Source organism: Geotrypetes seraphini, chromosome 4, assembly GCF_902459505.1.
Source record: "Geotrypetes seraphini chromosome 4, aGeoSer1.1, whole genome shotgun sequence".
Taxonomy (NCBI): Eukaryota; Metazoa; Chordata; class Amphibia; order Gymnophiona; family Dermophiidae; genus Geotrypetes; species Geotrypetes seraphini.
This window is the reverse complement of record NC_047087.1, coordinates 22,169,074-22,188,829: the sequence shown is the minus strand read 5'-3', so window position 1 is coordinate 22,188,829 and position 19,756 is coordinate 22,169,074.

The window sequence follows — 19,756 nt, the reverse complement described above, 5'->3', positions numbered from 1 at the left end:
AACTTAAAAATAACTTTGGCCAGGGAGTGTAAGGGAGCCGGCCAGACCGCAGAACATTACCTTGTGGTCCGCGAGTGTGGGGCCGTTGTATTTCCTCCCAAGCTAATAGAACTCTAAGCATGCATGTGCACTCCTACCTGCCAAGACCTATGGATCACAGATCATGCAGGTAGGAGTGCGCATGCGTGCTTAGGGTTTTATTATATAAGATATAAAAAGTGGTTTTGTGTTTGCATGAGTGGGTTTTAATCACAGGATTTTAAAATGTTTGACTCATTTGTTTTTTAGTAATTCAGCAATAACAATATCCCCCAATGAAGGTCAGGTGACTGAAACGCTCAAGTAAAAACAGAGCGTCGGACAGTTCAAGTTTACAGAACCAGCGCTGGATTGGCACGTTGCCATATAAGATAAGTGTTGCTGATTTTGAGAAAACAAGCACATGAATTAAGAGAGTAAAAGTGACAGTTTTATCATGATTGGTTGGGCAGCTCGATTGATGTAATTTAATATAAATAGATATAAAACATAGATACACATTGGTATAAAAATATAAGCGATGGGATGGAGGGAATGGAATAAATGATTATCTGTTATGAACTGGACAGAATGCGGACTTGGGATAACGTATGTTATGGGAGGTCCTATGCACTGAAAACTTCATATTTTATGATAATTACCATTTTCCTAGTTTACTTCTTGAGGGGTTATTAATGAGGGTTTTAGATAAAAAGTAAAAAAGACAAAGAAAACGATTAATTAAAGAAGGCAAAGAAAATAGCTTGATGGCAGATTCATGCCAAGTAATATGACTGAGTGGTCGTTAAACATCCTTTAACCCAGTTTGCTATAATCTTACAATCTGTGGGTTGGATTTTGGACTATGAAGATCCGTTCTCTTTACTATTAGGGTTTCTGTCCGTTGCTTGTAGCCTGAATTGGCCATTGTTGGAAACATGATACTGGACTAGATGGCCCATTGACACACTAGACCCGCCCCCAGTCCAGCCCATCTCCACCCCAGTCCCGCCCCCGCCCCTTTGGTCGGGTAGGAGGCAATCTGCGCATACGCAGATGTCACACGATGGCATCATGCATGCATGCCATCGTCGCGTGGCACCAGCGCCGTCATCGCGTGGCACCAGCGCATGCACGGATCGCTTCTTGCCCGACACGATTGAGAGGAGGCTTTTTAAAACCCGGACAAAGTGTCGGGTTTGAAAAACCGTCCGGACCCCCGGACATGTCCTCAAAAGGAGGATATTTCCAGGGAAATCCAGACGTCTGGTAACCCTAGTCTTACCTATTCTTATGTTCTTACCTATTAATTTTCAATGTCCTGGTCACTTTTACTGCTTGGTTCTCATCTTTCTAGTTTTCCTCTATAATTTGTTTAATGTAACACCTCCTGTCAGTGCCATTTTCATCCCTAAGCAATAAATTTATTTAGTTATTTTTAGTATTTGTACATCGCTTGCAGCCTAAGCGGTTTATATTCAGGTATTCAATTATTTCTCCCTACCTGTCCTGGTGGGCTCACAATCTAACATGTCTGGGGCAATGGAGTGTTAAGTGACTTGCCCAGGGTCACAAGGAGCAGAGCTGGCCTTGAACCTGCAACATCAGGGTACTAAGGCTGCAGCCCAGCCCACTACGCTACACTTTTTTTTTTTTTTTTTCAATATTGATGCCATTACCTGGCAGAGCCACTAGAGGTCCCCACATTCATTTTTATTAAAATGTTCAAAAATAGGTTGGTAAGCCAAGACTTCTATTTACTACATCCAGGTGTCTCTTTCCCATTAAACCATATCTTTTTATATGACCAATAATTTTGTTTTTCAGAATAGTTTCTACTATTTTACATGGCACTGATGTCACATTCTCCAATTTATATTTTTCCTGGATCTCCCTTGGCGGCCCTTTTAAATACTAGTATTTCATTGGCCACCTTCCAGTCCTCAAATACCATAGCTTGTGTTAATAATAGTTTACCAATGACTTGTAACAGATCTGCAATTTAATTTTTCTTTCAGAACTCCTTGGTGAATCCCATCCTTTCATGGTGATTCGTTATGCTTTAGTTTATCATTTTGTTCTATGGCATCTTCTAGTTTCACAGTAATCGGCTTCAGTTCCTCTGAATCATCGCCATCAAAGAATGCCTCCTCCATGGGTTTCTTAGGACCATCCTCCTCAGTAAAGACCAAAGCAAAAGAATTTGTTATGGGGCCTATTTAAAAGCCGTGCTAACTATTAACACAGCGGTTAATGATCACTAACAGTCAACAGCCAGTAATTTCCATATTACCGCTAACACTGAGACAGAGAACAGATGGAGAATGGATGAGAAGTTCACCTTTCAGTTAATGTAAATATAGTTAATGTGCGAAATAGTGCAAAACAGTTAGCGTCAGTGATGTAGTAAGGATGAGCGGCACCCAAGGAAGTGGCGGCCTCTCCCCCCACCCTTTTCCCCACCCCCCCTGCCGCGTATGCACCCCCTTCCCTTTCCCCATACCTTTTTAACTTCTCCAGCATGAACAGCATGCCCATGTCGGTGTCAGTTCGCCGTTCTGCCGTCACTTCCTAGGCACAAGTCCCGGAAATGACCCGTCCCATCTCCGCGAGTTCTTTTCCTGTCCCTGTCCCATCCGTGCAGGCTCCATCTTCATCGACACAAGCCTCAAACACTTTACAATCATAAGCAGCAACATTCTAGAGCTCAGATTGTGATGCCATAATGCCTCATTCCACCAATGCCTAAGCTCCGTCATCGTTTGCACAAGCCTCAAACACTTTAAAATCATAAGCAGCAACATTCTAAAGCTCAGATTGTGATGTCATAATGCCTCATTCCACCAATGCCTAAGCTCCGTCATTGTTTGCACAAGCCTCAAACACTTTAAAATCATAAGCAGCAACATTCTAAAGCTCAGATTGTGATGTCATAATGCCTCATTCCACCAATGCCTAAGCTCTGTCCTCATCTGCACAAGCCTCAAACTCTTCAAAATCCTAAGTAGCAACATTCTAGAGCTCAGATTGTGATGTCATAATGCCTCATTCCACCAATGCCTAAGCTCCGTCATCGTTTGCACAAGCCTCAAACTCTTTAAAATCATAAGTAGCAACATTCTAGAGCTCAGATTGTGATGTCATAATGCCTCATTCCACCAATGCCTAAGCTCCGTCATCGTTTGCACAAGCCTCAAGCACTTTAAAATCATACGTAGCAACATTCTAGCGCTCAGTTTGTGATGTCATAATGCCTCATTCCACCAATGCCTAAACTCTGTCCTCATCTGTACAAGCCTCGAACACTTTAAAATCATGTGCTTGAGCTTACAGAAATGTGGCAGGGACAGTGACAAAACTTGCAGGGACAGGACGGCTGCGGGGAATGTCTCTGTGCAATTCTGAACTTAGGAAGACTGCGCCCAGAGCGGATTGTCTCATTGTATCCCACTTACTACGCCACTGGCTAGTGTCACATAGGCACATGTAGCTAACAGAGTTCTGTTATTTGCAATGTACTTAAGCAGTAATAACGTCCTCTGCATTAACTGAATAGGAAAATCTGCTCAGAAAAACCCCAACAGTTAATGCAGAGGTTTTGCAGTTAGTTTGCATTAATTTTGGCATTAACATGACGTTCCTGAGTAGCCCTTTCAGCGTGATCATCAATTAGTCCAACCAAGTCGCCCACTAATTTCTTGTTTCAAGTGTACTTCAGGGTGTTCCATGCTTCTTCCGCCATTTCTTTGACAGGTGGTATAGCTTGATATATATCAGAATAAGAAGTGCAGATGACACAAAACTATTCAAAGTTGTCAAAGCACTTGTGCTCTGTGAAAAATTGCAGAAAGATCTTAGGAAATTGGAAGACTGGGCATCCAAATGGCAGATGAAATTTACAGTGGACAAATGCTAAGTGATGCACATTGAAAGAATAATCCAAATCATAGTTATCAGATGTTAAGGTCCACCTTAGGAATCTGCACCCAAGAAAAAGATCTAAGGGCATCAAACAGCCCTGGGGGGGGGGGGGGGGGCAATCGTGGGAGGGAGGAATCAAAGGTCTTTTTTTTAATTTGTGGGCAGGAGGGGATTTTTTGTGGTAGGTTTCTGAGCTGTCAAGCCTTACTTTCCAGTCAGTGTCTGAGCCAATCAGTGCTCAGGGACTGACTAGAAAGTTAGGCTACAACAACTCAGACCCTGCTGAAAAGCTTTGCCCACAAATGTAGCACAATGAGGTTAGAGAATCACCCGGCAACTTTAGAAAATCGCCCAGGGTGCTCGTTTTAATATCAATGACCTCATTTGCACGGCAGAGTCAGAGTGTGCTAGGAAGCTCGGAAAAGACCAAAGTGAGATATTCTCTCTCTTTTTTTTTTAATATCTTTATTCATTTTAAAGCCAAAAATAAGTGCAACATATTATACAGACACTAGTCTTATAGCCCGTTACATTAACAGGTGCTAGAATATATGTGTGTCTTTATTTCTTTCTCTCTCTCTCCTTAGCCGCTTTCTTTATTTCTGTCTTTCTTTTTCCTTGGCTGTCCATCACCACCCCTTGCCTGCTTCCCCTGTCCATTCTCCCTTCCTGTTACCTCCCCTATGTCCACCACCACCCCTTCACTGCTCTCCTTATGCAGCAGCAGCCCTTCTCCATTTGTTTTACCTCCCCCCTGTCCAGCAGAACCTCTTTCCTTCTCCCCCTGTCCAACATTAGGCCTCCGTTCCTTTTTCTTCACCCCACCCCTGTCCATCAGCACCTCTTTCCTTCTACCCCTGTCCAGCAGTAGGCGTCCCTTCCTTTTTCTCCCCCCCTCCTCCTTCTTATCCCTATGATACACTTACCTTGCTCTGCCCCTGATCAGAGGTTCCCGACAGCCGCCCAGTTGCACCCATTGGAAAAGTTCCCTCTGCCGCATCCCGCACCTCTCCTGACGCGACTCCCGCTGTCTTTCTTTCTGTCTGTCTCTGTCCCCCTTTGTCTGTCTGTCTTTCTGTGTATCTCCCTGCCCCTTTGTCTTTCTTCTTTTCTTTCTGTCTCCCTTCCGTTCATGAAATATAAAAAAACCCAAGAAGAGGAGAGCAGAAAGGACTACAGGGTGAAACTGAAAGAAGCCAAGAGAGAGATACGTTTGGCGAAGGCACTGGCGGAAGAACAAATGGCTAAAAATGTAAAAAAGGGAGATAAAAATTTTTTCAGATATATTAGTGAAAGGAGGAAGATAAAAAATGGAATTGCTAGGCTGAAAGATGCTGGGAACAAATATGTGGAGAGTGATGAGGAGAAAGCAAATGTGCTAAACAAATACTTCTGTTCTGTGTTCACAGAAGAAAATCCTGGAGAAGGACCGAGATTGTCTGGCAAAGTTACACGAGAAAATGGAGTAGATTCTGCGCCGTTCACGGAGGAGGGTGTTTATGAGCAACTTGAAAAACTGAAGGTGGACAAAGCGATGGGATCCATCCCAGGATACTAAGGGAGCTCAGAGAGGTTCTGGCGAGTCCTATTAAAGACTTGTTCAACAAATCTCTGGAGACGGGAGTGATTCCTGGGGATTGGAGGAGAGTGGATGTGGTCCCTATTCATAAAAGTGGTCACAGGGATGAAGCAGGAAACTACAGGCCGGTGAGCCTCACTTCAGTTGTTGGAAAAATAATGGAAGTGTTGCTGAAAGAAGATAGTGTATTTCCTTGAATCTAATGGGTTACAGGATCCGAGGCAACATGGCTTTACAAAAGGTAAATCGTGCCAAACGAACCTGATTGAATTTTTTGATTGGGTGACCAGAGAGCTGGATCGAGGACATATGCTAGATATAATTTACTTGGATTTCAGCAAAGCCTTTGATACAGTTCCTCATAAGAGGCTGTTGAACAAACTTGAAGGGCTGAAGTTAGGACCCAAAGTGGTGAACTGGGTCAGAAACTGGCTGTCGGACAGACGCCAGAGGGTGGTGGTTAATGGAAGTCGCTCGAAGGAAGGAAAGGTGACTAGTGGAGTCCCTCAGGGTTCGGTGCTGGGGCCAATCCTGTTCAATATGTATGTAAGTGACATTGCTGAAGGGTTAGAAGGAAAAGTGTGCCTTTTTGCAGATGATACCAAGATTTGTAACAGAGTAGACACCGAAGAGGGAGTGGAAAATATGAAAAAGGAACTGCAAAAGTTAGAGGAATGGTCTAATGCCTGGCAACTAAAATTCAATGCAAAGAAATGCAGAGTAATGCATTTGGGGATTAATAATAGGAAGGAACCGTATATGCTGGGAGGAGAGAAGCTGATATGCACGGACGGGGAGAGGGACCTTGGGGTGATAGTGTCCGAAGATCTAAAGGCGAAAAAACAGTGTGACAAGGCAGTAGCTGCTGCCACAAGGATTCTGGGCTGTATAAAGAGAGGCGTAGTCAGTAGAAGGAAGAAGGTGTTGATGCCCCTGTACAGGTCATTGGTGAGGCCCCACTTGGAGTATTGTGTTCAGTTTTGGAGACCGTATCTGGCGAAAGATGTAAGAAGACTTGAGGCGGTCCAGAGGAGGGCGACGAAAATGATAGGAGGCTTGCGCCAGAAGACGTATGAGGAGAGACTGGAAGCCCTGAATATGTATATCCTAGAGGAAAGGAGAGACAGGGGAGATATGATTCAGACGTTCAAATACTTAAAGGGTATTAACGTAGAACAAAATCTTTTCCAGAGAAAGGAAAATGGTAAAACCAGAGGACATAATTTGAGGTTGAGGGGTGGTAGATTCAGGGGCAATGTTAGGAAATTCTACTTTACGGAGAGGGTGGTGGATGCCTGGAATGCCCTCCCGAGAGAGGTGGTGGAGAGTAAAACTGTGACTGAGTTCAAAGAAGCGTGGGATGAACACAGAAGATTTAGAATCAGAAAATAATATTAAAGATTGAACTAGGCCAGTTACTGGGCAGACTTGTACGGTCTGTGACTGTGCATGGCCGTTTGGTGGAGGATGGGCAGGGGAGGGCTTCAATGGCTGGGAGGGTGTAGATGGGCTGGAGTAAGTCTTAACAGAGATTTCGGCAGTTGGAACCCAAGCACAGTACCGGGTAAAGCTTTGGATTCTCGCCCAGAAATAGCTAGAAGAAAAAAAAAAATAAAAATAATAATTTAAATTGAATCAGATTGGGCAGACTGGATGGACCATTCGGGTCTTTATCTGCCGTCATCTACTATGTTACTATGTTATGTTACTTCCTCCCTATGTCTGTCCGAAGCAGCATTCCCTCCCCCTCCATTTCCCTCCCCCCACACCAGTAACCTGTGCACCTGCGCCTGTGTCTTTCTTCTTTTCTTTCTGTCTCCCTTCCTCCCTCTGTCTGTCTGTCCAAAGCAGCATTCCCTCCCCCTCCATTTCCCTCCCTCCACACCAGTTCCCTGTGCAGCAGCATTAACGTTTCCTCTACCCCCCCTTTCCCTTCCAGCGGTCCCGACTACAAATGCGGGCCTGAGCCCTTTGCCGCCCCCCCTTCCCTTCCCACGGGCCCGACTACACATGGCGATTCAAGCAGTGTGTGCAGCAGTCTTCACATGTTGCTTCGGGTCCTTCTACTGCCCTGATTTACTCTGGCACGTCCCTGATAACATCATCAGAGACGCGGCAGAACAAATCAGGGCAGTAGAAGGGCCCGAAACAGCGTGTGAAGACTGCTGCACACACTGCTTGAATCACCAGTCGGGCCCGCGGGAAGGGAAGGGGGCGGCGGCAAAGGACTCGGGTCCCAGGCAGCAGAAAGTTGCTGGGCTCCTCGGTGGGGGCGCTGAGCGGCCGCAATCCCTCTCCTCCTAGACCCCCCCGCTGGAGGAACGGAGATCGGTGGCTAGCTGCGGTCCCGGCTAGGATAAGCACTCCTGCGCACTCCTGCAACCACAGACCTACTGATCACGGAAGCACACAAATAGGAGTGCGCATGCGTGGCTAGCCTTTTATTATATAGGATGTTATACTTTAACAACACTTAGGGCTCCTTTTACTAAGGTGCGCTAGCGTTTTTAGCGCACGCAGGATTTTAGCGTGCACTAAACCCGCGCTACGCTTCTAGAACTAATACCAGCTCAATGCTGGCATTAAGGTCTAGCGCATGCGGCAATTCAGTGCGCGTTATTCCGCGTGTTAAAGCCCTAACGTACCTTTGTATAAAGAGCCCTTAACTTCTATCAAATTATATTTATGAGAAATACATATATCATCCCCCCCTTTCTACATATCCAACAATTGCACTCTAATTAAAAGTATCTCCCCATCCACCCTGGACGTTTATGATCAAAGGGCAAAATCAACAATCACTCCTTACAGAATTTTGTCAATGGCTCCCAAACATCCATAAATTTCCTATAATGTCCCTGTTGTATGGCCATCATATGCTCCATTTTAACAGTGTGGTATAGAGATTCCCATCAGAAAGTATAATTTAACTGATCCCAGTTTCTCCAGTTCCTCAAAATAAGTTTTATGGCAACCCCTGTCGTAATAAAGAGAAATTTATTATTATGGGAAGATATTTGGCTTTTAGCCCTCATTATCATGCCACGGTATCGTACGTCAATTCCACTGGATTTTCCAATAATTTATTCACTTGACACCCCAAATGGATCTCCAAAATTTAAGGGCTCCTTTTACGAAGATGCATTAGCGTAATAGCGCGCACTAATTTGCCGTCCGCATTAGCTGCTACCGCCTCCTCTTGAGCAGGCGGTAGTTTTTCGGCTAGCGCAGGGGTTAGCGTGCGGTAAAGCCGCTAACGCGGCTTCGTAAAAGGAGCCCTAAGTATCAAGGGACAATAGAACAGTAGATGATCCAATGTCCCTACATCGAGATGACCAAAGTGAGCTATTCTGATAATCGACTGGTAAAATACTGGCACGCTACACCGGACCATCGTTAAAGGCACGGTAAATTTTGAGAATCCGGCCCTAAGTTCCTGCCCCTCTTCCCCTTCCCCAATCTCACTGGGTATCTGAGGCAAGAAGAGATAAAGTGACTGCCTCAAGGAGTTTTGGTGCAGGTCGGGGGAGGGGGGGGGGGAGAGGGGGATTTCTGCTCTGGCTTCCTGTTCTCAGCCCACTGGTCTAGCAAACCACTTTTCTGTGCACAGGAGAACTTTTAACAGAGTGCAAACATCTGGGTGACTTTCACTTTCGTGGCAGGTCATCTAGTTACACAAAGCACCCTCAATTATGGGCAAAGTCCTTTGCACACAGGGAGAAAGGAAGTCGCCAGAACAGAAGCAAGTGTGAATAATTCACCAGTACTAGTCCTTGAAATTTGCGGACTTCAGAGTAAGCAGTGGGGAAAGCCTGCTGTCTTTTTTTTTTTTTTTTACTCCACCCACGACTTCCTGTGCCTTGCCTGCTATGACTTTTGTGTGACTGAGACAACAGGGTCATCTTTACAAGCTGGACTATGGCTCTTCGGTTGGTTCAGCTTCCGGCTCTGAAAGGGAAGATATTTTTTTCTGGTTTCCTGAGATAATTGAGGAACCAAGTCAGAAAACCCTCTTTCTTTCCGAAAATGGCCCAGTGCAATTTCTTTCACATTGTTGTCGAAGAAGCTTACAGATAAAACGACCCCCCCCAAAAAAACAACAACCACCAGAAGTAGTCAGACTGTGTTTCACCTGTACATTAAGAAATTTGTCCTTCCTTATAGATGTTTGGATTTATTACAACTTTTTAAGGCATGCTTTGCATCAGGGGTATCCAACATCCGGCCCAAGGGCCGCATGCGGCCCCATGAAGTATTTTGTGTGGCCCCGGTCGAGGGCGATGCAGTGTTTTCTTCTGCTGCCACCGGGTGTTTACCGTCTTGCCGGCTCCCTCCTCTGTCTTGCTGCAGCGTTTGCGCGTCTGTGCGGCCCCAGAAACCTTTTTTTGGCCAATGCGGCCCAAGGAAGCCAAAAGGTTGGACACTCCTGGTTTACATTCTTGGTCAATATTCAAAAGAAGTTATAAGCTCACTTATGGTCTATGAACATGCAACTTTTGTATTCCTAGACTTTCTAACTTTATCTGGATAGTATCGGACTGAAACTCAAGGGGAATGGATCGGGTCTTTCCTTGAAGAATGGGCCAGATTTGGGGTAATGCAAGGGAGGCCCCCAAATTGTCCAGATAGTAGCAATAATCAGCTATTATCTAGATAATTGCAATGTTTGTTTCAGGCTTCCTGAATAGTGGACATAAGTAAACAGCAACACTTAACTTACTCTATTCACTACTAAGGAGAAGGAGCTCTATAATTTTATTTACTGAATTTCCTTTGCTGTTCTCCACGGGGAGCTCAGAACAGTTTACATGAATTTATTCAGGTACTCAAGCATTTTTCTCTGTCTGTCCCAGTGGGCAATGTATCTGGGGCAATGGGGGGGTTAAGTGACTTGCCCAGGGTCACCTGGAGTAGCGTGGGTTTAAACACAAAACCTCAGGGTGCTGAGGCTGTAGCTTTAACCACTGTGCCACACTCTGGATTTTATTCAAGCCTCTGCACAGAAACTCTTATTCAGATACAGGAGTCCTTTTTCCGTCCCTAAGGAGACTTACAATCTAACAGTGTACCTGAGGAGCAGAGGATGAAGTGGATTGACCACCATGAGAACTGGGCTTGATGGACCATTAGTAAGGCTATTCTTATGTCTCCAGAGAAAGGAGGACGGATTGAGACACCTGGGTTTTACTTCCATTGAAAGCAATCTAAGTAAGAAGGACAGACTGAGACTTCCATTGCTTTCAATGGAAGTAAAACCCAGGTGTCTCAATCTGTCCTCCTTTTTCTGGAGTCATATGGTAACCCTAGAAGTGATACGTCCAAGATCACAAGTACCAGCAGTTCTGGGATGTGAACCCTGATTCTTACCCCTCCCTGCTTTAACCCCTAAGGTAGTCTTCCACTTGTGGGTTGTCTAATTTGTTTGAACATTTCCATGTGTCTATGTTGTTTTGAATTTTGCAAATAATGTGGTACTTTCCCGCTCTGGATTCCAAAACATCTCTCCAATTTTCTCCCTGTTTTTCTCCTTCTCCTCCCCTGTAGAGATTAACACCCATACAATTGTTTTACAAGTATTCAGATCTTCTTGCAAGTCAACCCTCTCCCCTCCCAGATGTTTAAAATTTGATGTCACCAAACTGAACACCTTTGCGAATTTTGTGTGCTTCATAAACAGGGCTGACTGTACCTCTAGGGCAGCAGAATTTAAGGGGGAAGAGGATGTGGCACCAGTGGAGCAGGACCTTTCTTCACAGTCTTTCACTCAGAGCCCTGATTTGGCCCACCCTTTCTGACAGGAAAAATGCATTGGAAGGGGTCAGACAAACCAGAGAAAATTGACCCCGTCCATCTCAGGATCATCGTCACTCCACAGTGTTTTCTTGGTTTTTCTTGGAAGGGGCCAGGACACTACAGGGCTTAAGCATTCCTACCTCCTCTTGTGCCACAATGATTTGCATTTGCTTCTGGCCCAGATGGAGGTAGGGTGGCAACATTGGCAGGCTCAGCAAAGGAAGAAGTGGGGGAGATGTTGGACACAGAGGGGAATGGGAGATGAGATGTTTGACACCTTGGGGGATGGGGAAGGCTAGAGAAGAAAAGTGACGATGTCAGGTTCTGAGGAGGGTAGGAAAAGGGTGAGGGAGATGCTGAACTGGAGGAGGGAGGGTACTGAAGGGGAGATTAGATGCTGGACACCTGGTGGGACTTCACAGGAGAAGAGGAAGGGGAAGGCTAGGGGAAGGGAAAGGAAGACAATGAACATGGGGGCTAGGGAAGGGAAAGAGATAAGCGGACTATCAAGGGTAGAATAGGGTAGGGAACAACTATACAAAAATAAACAAATATACCCCCTCCCTTTTTACTAAACTTTGATAGTGATTTTTAGCGCAGGAAGCTGCACTGAATGCTTGATAAAGCGAAACTCCACCTCACTCAATGAGAAAAGGAAAAAATTTTTCTTTCTTTAACACTTGCTGGGATCCATCATCTTCCAATATTTCCAGAAGTAAGACAAACCAGCGTCAACTGATTGGCTGGCCCGGAACGTCCTCTCCGACGTCAGAATTGACGTCGGGTGGCGAGAGTTGGTCGGCCCCTCAGGAAAGAGAAGCAGGGAGATCTGGCCTGTTCCCCGATGGCAGCAGTGGCTTGGGGGAGGGCAGTGAGAAGGGAAGCAGGTTGGGCACCCCGGCTGTAGACGATCCACGAGCCGCACTCAAGTGGCTAAAGAGCCGCATGCGGCTCGCGAGCCCGACCACTGCCCTAGGGAGAACACTGGAGGGTGGCCAGCTGTGCACCCCCTTGGGGCTTGCACTCAGGGCAAACCGCCCCCCCGCCTCCCCCTTGGTACGCCACTGAAACAAACACTTACTGATAGATCATATACCCCCCACCCCTTTTACTAAACCGTGGCAAAGGTTTCTACTGTGGCCTGGAGCATTAAGGGTGCTAAATGCTAAGGCCCCCATAGAATATAATGGATGCCTTAGCATTTATGTGCTAAATCAGTTAGTGTGCCTTAATTAAAGGACCTCTAAATGTTCTGACACTGCTATGATGCTCACAGAATTCCTATGAGCATTGGCGCATTTAGCGTCCTGTGCTGCAGTAGAAACCTCTACTTCGGCTTAGTAAAAGAGGGCCATAAACTGGAAACCAATTATCTGGTCATACCATTTCTTACTGAGCTTTTATCTTAATATACCACATGTTAAAAAAGAAAAAATCTTGGCCTTCCTTTAATGCAATGACAAGATCAGGCAAAGTTTACCCTGAAGAATTCTGGGGAAAAAATGGACAGCCACCTAGACATCACAGGAAATAATGCAAGTTCAATGTTGTCAGAATGGAACATACGTGGCCCTCCCCCCCCAAAAAAAAAAAAATCAAGAAATGCAGAACAATTACACAACCTTCGTCCTCAAGACACCTTAGCAATGCTTAAAAGATCTTGTAGAAAAATAGAAAGACAGTGGAAATATTTCAAAATTTAGAAATATTATAATGAATGGTGTGTACAATTCAAAGAAAAATGGGGAGACCCAATGATCCACAGTGAAAACAATCCACTGATGAAAACAAAAACTGTGGATACAGATGTTCTGGAGATAATTTATTAAACACTGACATATAAAACCATGAAAATTCAATTAAAAAAGTACAATGATAAAAAATACTGTGATAAAAATCCAAGCAGACCCTACACGGTCCGTGTTTCGGCGAACACGCCTTCCTCAGGAGTCCTAAAAGGAAGAGGTAATGATGAATAATGATAAAGAGAAAGATAAAAAATGAAAAAATAGAAAGATAAGAAGTGACTGTGATGCCATAATTGAATTTTTGTGGTTTTATATGTCAGTGTTTAATAAATTATCTCCAGAACATCTGTATCGACAGTTTTTGTTTTTGTTTTCATCGGTATACAATTCAAAAACTTAAAAACAAAACAAAACATAAAAACATTAAAAATCCAAAAAGGAGTACTGTGCCTGCTTGATAAGTGAGGTGGAAAACTCATCCAAGACTTTAGTTTCAATTTTTAGCAAATTAAGGGGTCCTTTACTAAGGCACGCTAAAAGGTAACGCGCCCATAGAATACGTATAATGGGCTACACGATCGGTTTGCGACCCCTTAATAAGCAAATTGCCCTCCGGCCTGATTCACTTACCTCTCCTGCGATCCGCTTCGAATCCGTGCATGCAAATTGGACAGCGACCCGATTCACTACGCATAATTTCACATCTGACAGGGCTGGCCGATCGACGGAAGAAGCAACTGCTGGGGAACAGTCGAAAACGCCCTTCTGACTCTCCTGTTCTATTGAAGCCCTGCTCTCTGCCCTGTCAGCCCCGATCTCCTGCAGCCCCGAACGCCTCCCGCAGCCCTGATCTGCCTGCCCCGGCTCTCGCGGTCCTGCACCCCTGGGCTTGCCTGCCCCGAATGCCTGCCTGACATGTCCTCTCTGCTCCCCCTGGCTCTGCCACCTTCCCTCCAGGGCGAGCCTGCGGGTATAAAGCGGGGGCCGCATGACGAAGCGGGTTAAACCCACGGGCTGCAAACTTTTAAAGTTAAAAAAAAAAGTTGCGGCTGGGACGGGTCTGTGCGGTCTGCGCATGCGTACCGATCGCACATGCGCGAGCCGTGCAAGCAGATGGGGGCGTTCCTCCGATCGCCCCCCCCCATCTGCATATTTTTGTTTCCTGAATTCATCGGATCTGCCCGGATCGGGCCCGATCGGGCAGGTTAGTGAATCCTGGCCTAAAGTAGACCAACAAGCCACAATTAGTGAAAACTTAAAAACCATCGCCAGCAGAACTAGCTGAATTCTTTCAATCCAATGTTACAAAATAAGAGACACTTTTGATATAAAATCAGACGATTTTATGAAATCCAGGCCATGTCAAGAACTGTCCACAAATTTAACCTATTACCCACCCAGCTCTGTAAAAAACTCACTACAGAAACTCACTAAAAAAAAAAAAAATCATGCAGCCTAAACATCTGTCCACATCATATCTGTTAAAATCAATCTCAGACAAAAGTACCTTATGGCTAACTTCCTTCATAAACTCAGCTCTAGAAGCAAGGCAGTACCCAGATATCACCCTCACTCCCATCTCCAAATCAGCAGGACTAGATTCTACAAGCTGGCAATTCTCATCCAATCGCTGGCATTCCACGGCTTGAAAAACTACTGGAATTTGAAGCATGCAAACAACATACTGGTAAATATGTAACTAATTAGGATGTCTTACATCTTAGCCAACATGGCTTTGGTAACTGAGATTACAGCCTCTTTAAGCAAGCAATAAAGCACAGTTACTTACCGTAACAGGTGTTATCCAGGGACAGCGGGCAGCTATTCTCAACATGTGGATGATGTCATCCATGGAGCCCCGATGTGGACAGCTTCGCAAGCCGATTTGCTTGCAGAACTTTAGAAAGTTCGCGACTGCCGCACCTTGCATGCATGAATGCCTTCCCGCTCACCCAAGGGCGCGCATCTCCTCAGTTCAGATAGCTAGCAGAGAAGCCAACCCGGGGAGGTTACAGTAAGTAAGTGTGCTTTATTCCAGGACAAGCAGGCAGCCTATTTTCAACAAGCTAACTAGATTGGGATGGTGAGAGAGTTGGCAATTCAGGAGAATAAATTTTGTAACACTGCCTGACTGAAATGGCCATCCCATCTGGAAAAAAACATCCAGACAATAATGAGAGGTGAAAGTATGAACCGAGGACCAAGTGGCAGCTTTGCAGATTTCCTGCGTGGGAGTAGATCTGAGGAAATCTATTGATGCCACCATGGCTCTGACGTTGTGGGCTGTGACTCCACTCTGTAGATGCAGTCCAGCCTGAGCGTAGCAGAAAGAGATGCAAGCCACCAGTTGTAAATGGTGCGCTTAGAAATCGTATGTCCCAACTTGTTTGGATCAAAGGAGACAAAAAGTTGAGGTGCAGATCTGTGTGGCTTAGTTCTTTGCAAGTAGAAAGCCAAAGCACGCTAACAGTCCAAAGTATGAAGAGCTGATTCTCCAGGATGAGAATGAGGCTTTGAAAAAAACACTGGAAGTACAATGGATTGATTGAGATGAAATTCCGAAACCACTTTTGGGAAGAATTTAGGATGAGTATGGAGGACCAACTTGTCATGATGAAATACTGTGAAAGGTGGGTCTGCAACTAAAGCTTGTAGCTCACTGACTCTGCGAGCAGACGTGAGAGCAATGAGAAAACCACTTTCCAAGTGAGATATTGAAGATGAGCTGTATCCATTGATTCAAAAGGAGGCTTCATCAATTGAGCAAGAACAACATTGAGATCCCAAACTACTGGAGGAGGTTTGAGAGGTGGTTTGACATTGAAAAGTCCTTTCCTAAATCTGGAAACCACAGGATGAGCAGAAAGAGGTTTCCCTTCGATTGGCTAATGAAAAGCAGCAATTGCACTGAGATGGACTCAAATGGAGGCGTTTTTGAGGCCTGATTGAGACAAATGGAACAGGTAATGCAAAACTGAAGACAAGGAGGTAGATTGGGCGCCTTGTGGTGAATAGTGCACCAAACAGAAAATCTAGTCCATTTCTGATTGTAGCATTGTCTAGTAGTAGGCTTCCTGGAAGCCTCTAGAATGTCCTGTACAGATTGAGAAAACTGTAGAGTTAAGTTGAGAGGTACCAAGGTGTCAGGTGTAGAGACTGCAGGTTGGGATGAAGCAGAGACCCCTGACTCTGTAAGCAGAGAGGGAAAAACTGGTAGAAGTAGAGGCTCCCTGCTGCTGAGTTAAAGTAGAAGGGAATACCAAGATTGTCTGGGCCACCGAGAAGCTATCAGAATCCTGGTGGCATGCTCCTGTTTGAGTTTGACAAGTCTTGAGAATCAGAGGAAATGGAGGGAATGCTTAGAGAAACTGATTCATCCATTCCAGAAGGAAAGCATCTGCCTCGAGGCGATGAGGAGAGTATATCCTGGAGCAGAACTGAGGTAGTTGTGGGGAGACGCAAAGAGTTCCCCACTGAGAAAAAAATATGATGAAGAGGCGAGGAATTGAGTGTCCATTCGTGAGGTTGCAAAAGATGATTCAATTTGTCTGCCAAACAATTTCTCTCTCTGTGAATGTAGACTGCTTTCAGGAAGGTGTTGTGATGGATCGCCCAGTCTCACAACTTTTGAGCTTCCTGACAAAGAGAGAGAGATCCTGTTCCTCCCTGCTTGTTGACGTAGTGCATGGTGACATGGTTGTCTGTCCGAATGAGGACTACCTGGTCGTGAAGAAGATGTTGAAAAGCTTTGAGAGCATTGAAGATCACTCTGAGTTCCAACAAATTGATCCGTGCTGGACCAATGGCCTGGAGTACGGAGACCATCGAGATGAGCCCCCCAAGCGTAGGGCAAGGAATCTGTTGTGAGGACCTTCTGATGAGGGGGCATTTGAAACAGTAAACCTCTGAAGAGACTGGAAGAGAGCATCCACCAGTGGAGAGACTGTCTCAAAGAAGGAGTGACTGTAATGTGTTGAGAGAGTGGGTTGCAAGCTTGCGCCCACTGAGATGCCAGGGTCCACTGAGGAATTCTGAGGTGAAGTCTGGCAAAAGGAGTCATGTGAACTGTCGAGGCCATGTGACTTAGGAGAACCATCATGTGTCTTGCTGAAATTGTAGCCAAGGAAGACACTTTATGGCAGAGCTGAATGAGAGCATGCTGACGTTGTTGAGGAAGGAATGCTCGGAGTCGGACAGTATCCAGGACAGCTCTGATGAACTGTAAAGTCTGAGAGGGCTGTAGCTGGGATTTGGGAAAGTTGATTTCGAATCCCAAACTTTATAGGAACCAAATAGTCCGTAGGGTCGCTACAAGAACCCCTTGAGATGTTGAATCCTTGATGAGCCAGTCATCCAGGTACGGGAACACCTGGAGGCCATAGTTCCATAGAGCTGCTGCCACTACCACGAGGCACTTGGTGAACACTCTTGTAGATGAAGCCAGGCCGAAAGGTAGCACTCTGTACTAAAAATGCAGATTTCCCACCTGAAATCTGAGGAACTGTTGAGAGGCTGGATGAATGGGAATGTGAGTGTAAGCCTCTTTGAGATCTACAGAACATAACCAATCATTCTGATCTAGAAGGATGTACAGAGATACCAGAGACAGCATCCGAAATTTCTCTCTGACAAGAAATTTGTTGAGGGCTCTGAGGTCCAAAATAGGACGCTGATCGCCTGTCTTCTTCGGAACTAGGAAGTAACGGGAGTAAAACCCCCTGCTCTGCTGTTCCAGCGGAACCTCCTCGATGGCACAGAGACGAAGCAGAGCTTGAGCTTCCTGAAGAAGAAGGGTGGTCTGGGATGCAGTGGAAGGATACTCTCTTGGAGGCAGATCTGGAAGAACCTGAATGAAATGAAGGGAGTATCCTTCCCTGATGATGGACAGCACCAGAGGTCTGATATAATGAGTTTCCATCATTGGTAAAAAAATGATGGAGTTGACCTCCAATGGGAAGGGGAGAGGACAGAGGCAGAATGATGGAGGTTATGCTCTCAAAAAGGCTGAGAGGTTGTAGGCGCAGCAGGAGTCTGAGGTTTCTGTTGCCTCTGCTGCTGTTGTGGTTATTTCTAAGGAGTTGCTCTCTGTAGAAAATGCCTCTGATAAGATGGAAGAGGCCTGAAGCCTGGAGAAGTGAAAGGTTTAGGCTATGATGGAAACAAATGATTTTTGATGTTCAGACAATCGTTTAGTAGCTGCTTCGTTGGAGTCCTGAAACAATTCATTGCCCTGAGAAGGGATGTTGGCCAGTAGGGAGTGACATAGAAACATAGAATATGACGGCAGAAAAGAGCTATAGCCCATCAAGTCTGCCCACTCTAATGACCCACCCCCCTGACTTTACTCCCTTAGAGATCCCACGTGACCTGCGAGGTAAGATCAAATGCATCATAGGAAGATTGAAGGAGATGCATGCAGAGTTGAGCCAGAGTGGTAGCCACATGCTGAAACTCTGAAGACGTTGTTGAGGAATATATGTGGAAATTTCAGGCAGGATATCAACCAAATGCCATAAAATAATTTTGATACAAACGATGACCAAATCCATGGTCCTGTCCTCTCTTCCAGGGGAAACAGGGTTCTGGAAGCCCTTGCAGTAGACCATCCTGTAACAAGATTGTGGTACTGCAGGAATGGAATAAGGTATTTCAAGATTTCGCTTGAAAGTTTGAGAAAGTGGGCCATTTAAGTGGGCCATTTAAGAGACTTCGCAGGAAGACGAGATATACCCATTGCCAGCATAGCTATTGCTAGCAATCAGTATTTTTGGTTGCCCTAACCATGTCAGCAAAGGCCTATGGGAAATTTTATCAATCTGACTCTGGGATGTGGATGCAGATAGACCCTGTGTGCTCATGCACAGAATTCACATACAGAAAGCATCCAGATAGACTGTTTCAAACAGCCCTAATTAAATCATGCTTAAAAGGTAACAAACCAACTTGCAGCTAAGAGGTGATGTGTTAATGTATGATGCTTAGGATATACAATGGATCCAGGTGCACAGTCATTGTCAGAGGCGCATGCTCAAGGCCTTCTGGTCTCGCTCTCTCCTAGATTCAACCCAGCAGAGGCAAGAGGAAGGATCTCCGATGCACCGCCCAGCCCAGCACAGAAGAGAGAGGATCTTCGGGCACTGGCATGTCCTGTGCGTTGGTGCTGGTGCCGGTGCCCAATCGGGGTAAGGGATGTCGTTTCGGTGCTCGGGGGAGGATGTAGGATCGCGGGGGAGGGGGGCGATGCGAGCGGGGAGGGAGGATGCCGGATCGCGGGGGGAGTATGGAGCAGCGCCGGTGGCCTTGGGGAGGGGGGAAATGGAGCAGTGCCGGTAGCCTCGGGTAGGGGGGGGGAGGAGTTGGAACGAATCAAAGCGAGTTTCCATTCATTCCTATGGGGAAACTCACTTTGATATACGAGCAATTTGGTTTACGAGCATACTTCTTGAACAAATTATGCTCGTAAACCAAGGTTCCACTGTAATGAGATGGGCTGGAGAGGACTTCAATGGCTGGCAGGGTTTAGATGGGATGGAGTAGATTTTAACTGAGATTTCGGCAGTTGGAACCCAAGCACAGTACCGGGTAGAGCTTTGGATTCTTGCTAAGAAAGAAAAAATTTAAAAATTTAAATTGAATCAGGTTGGGCAGACTGGATGGACCATTCGGGTCTTTATCTGCCGTCATCTACTATGTTAAA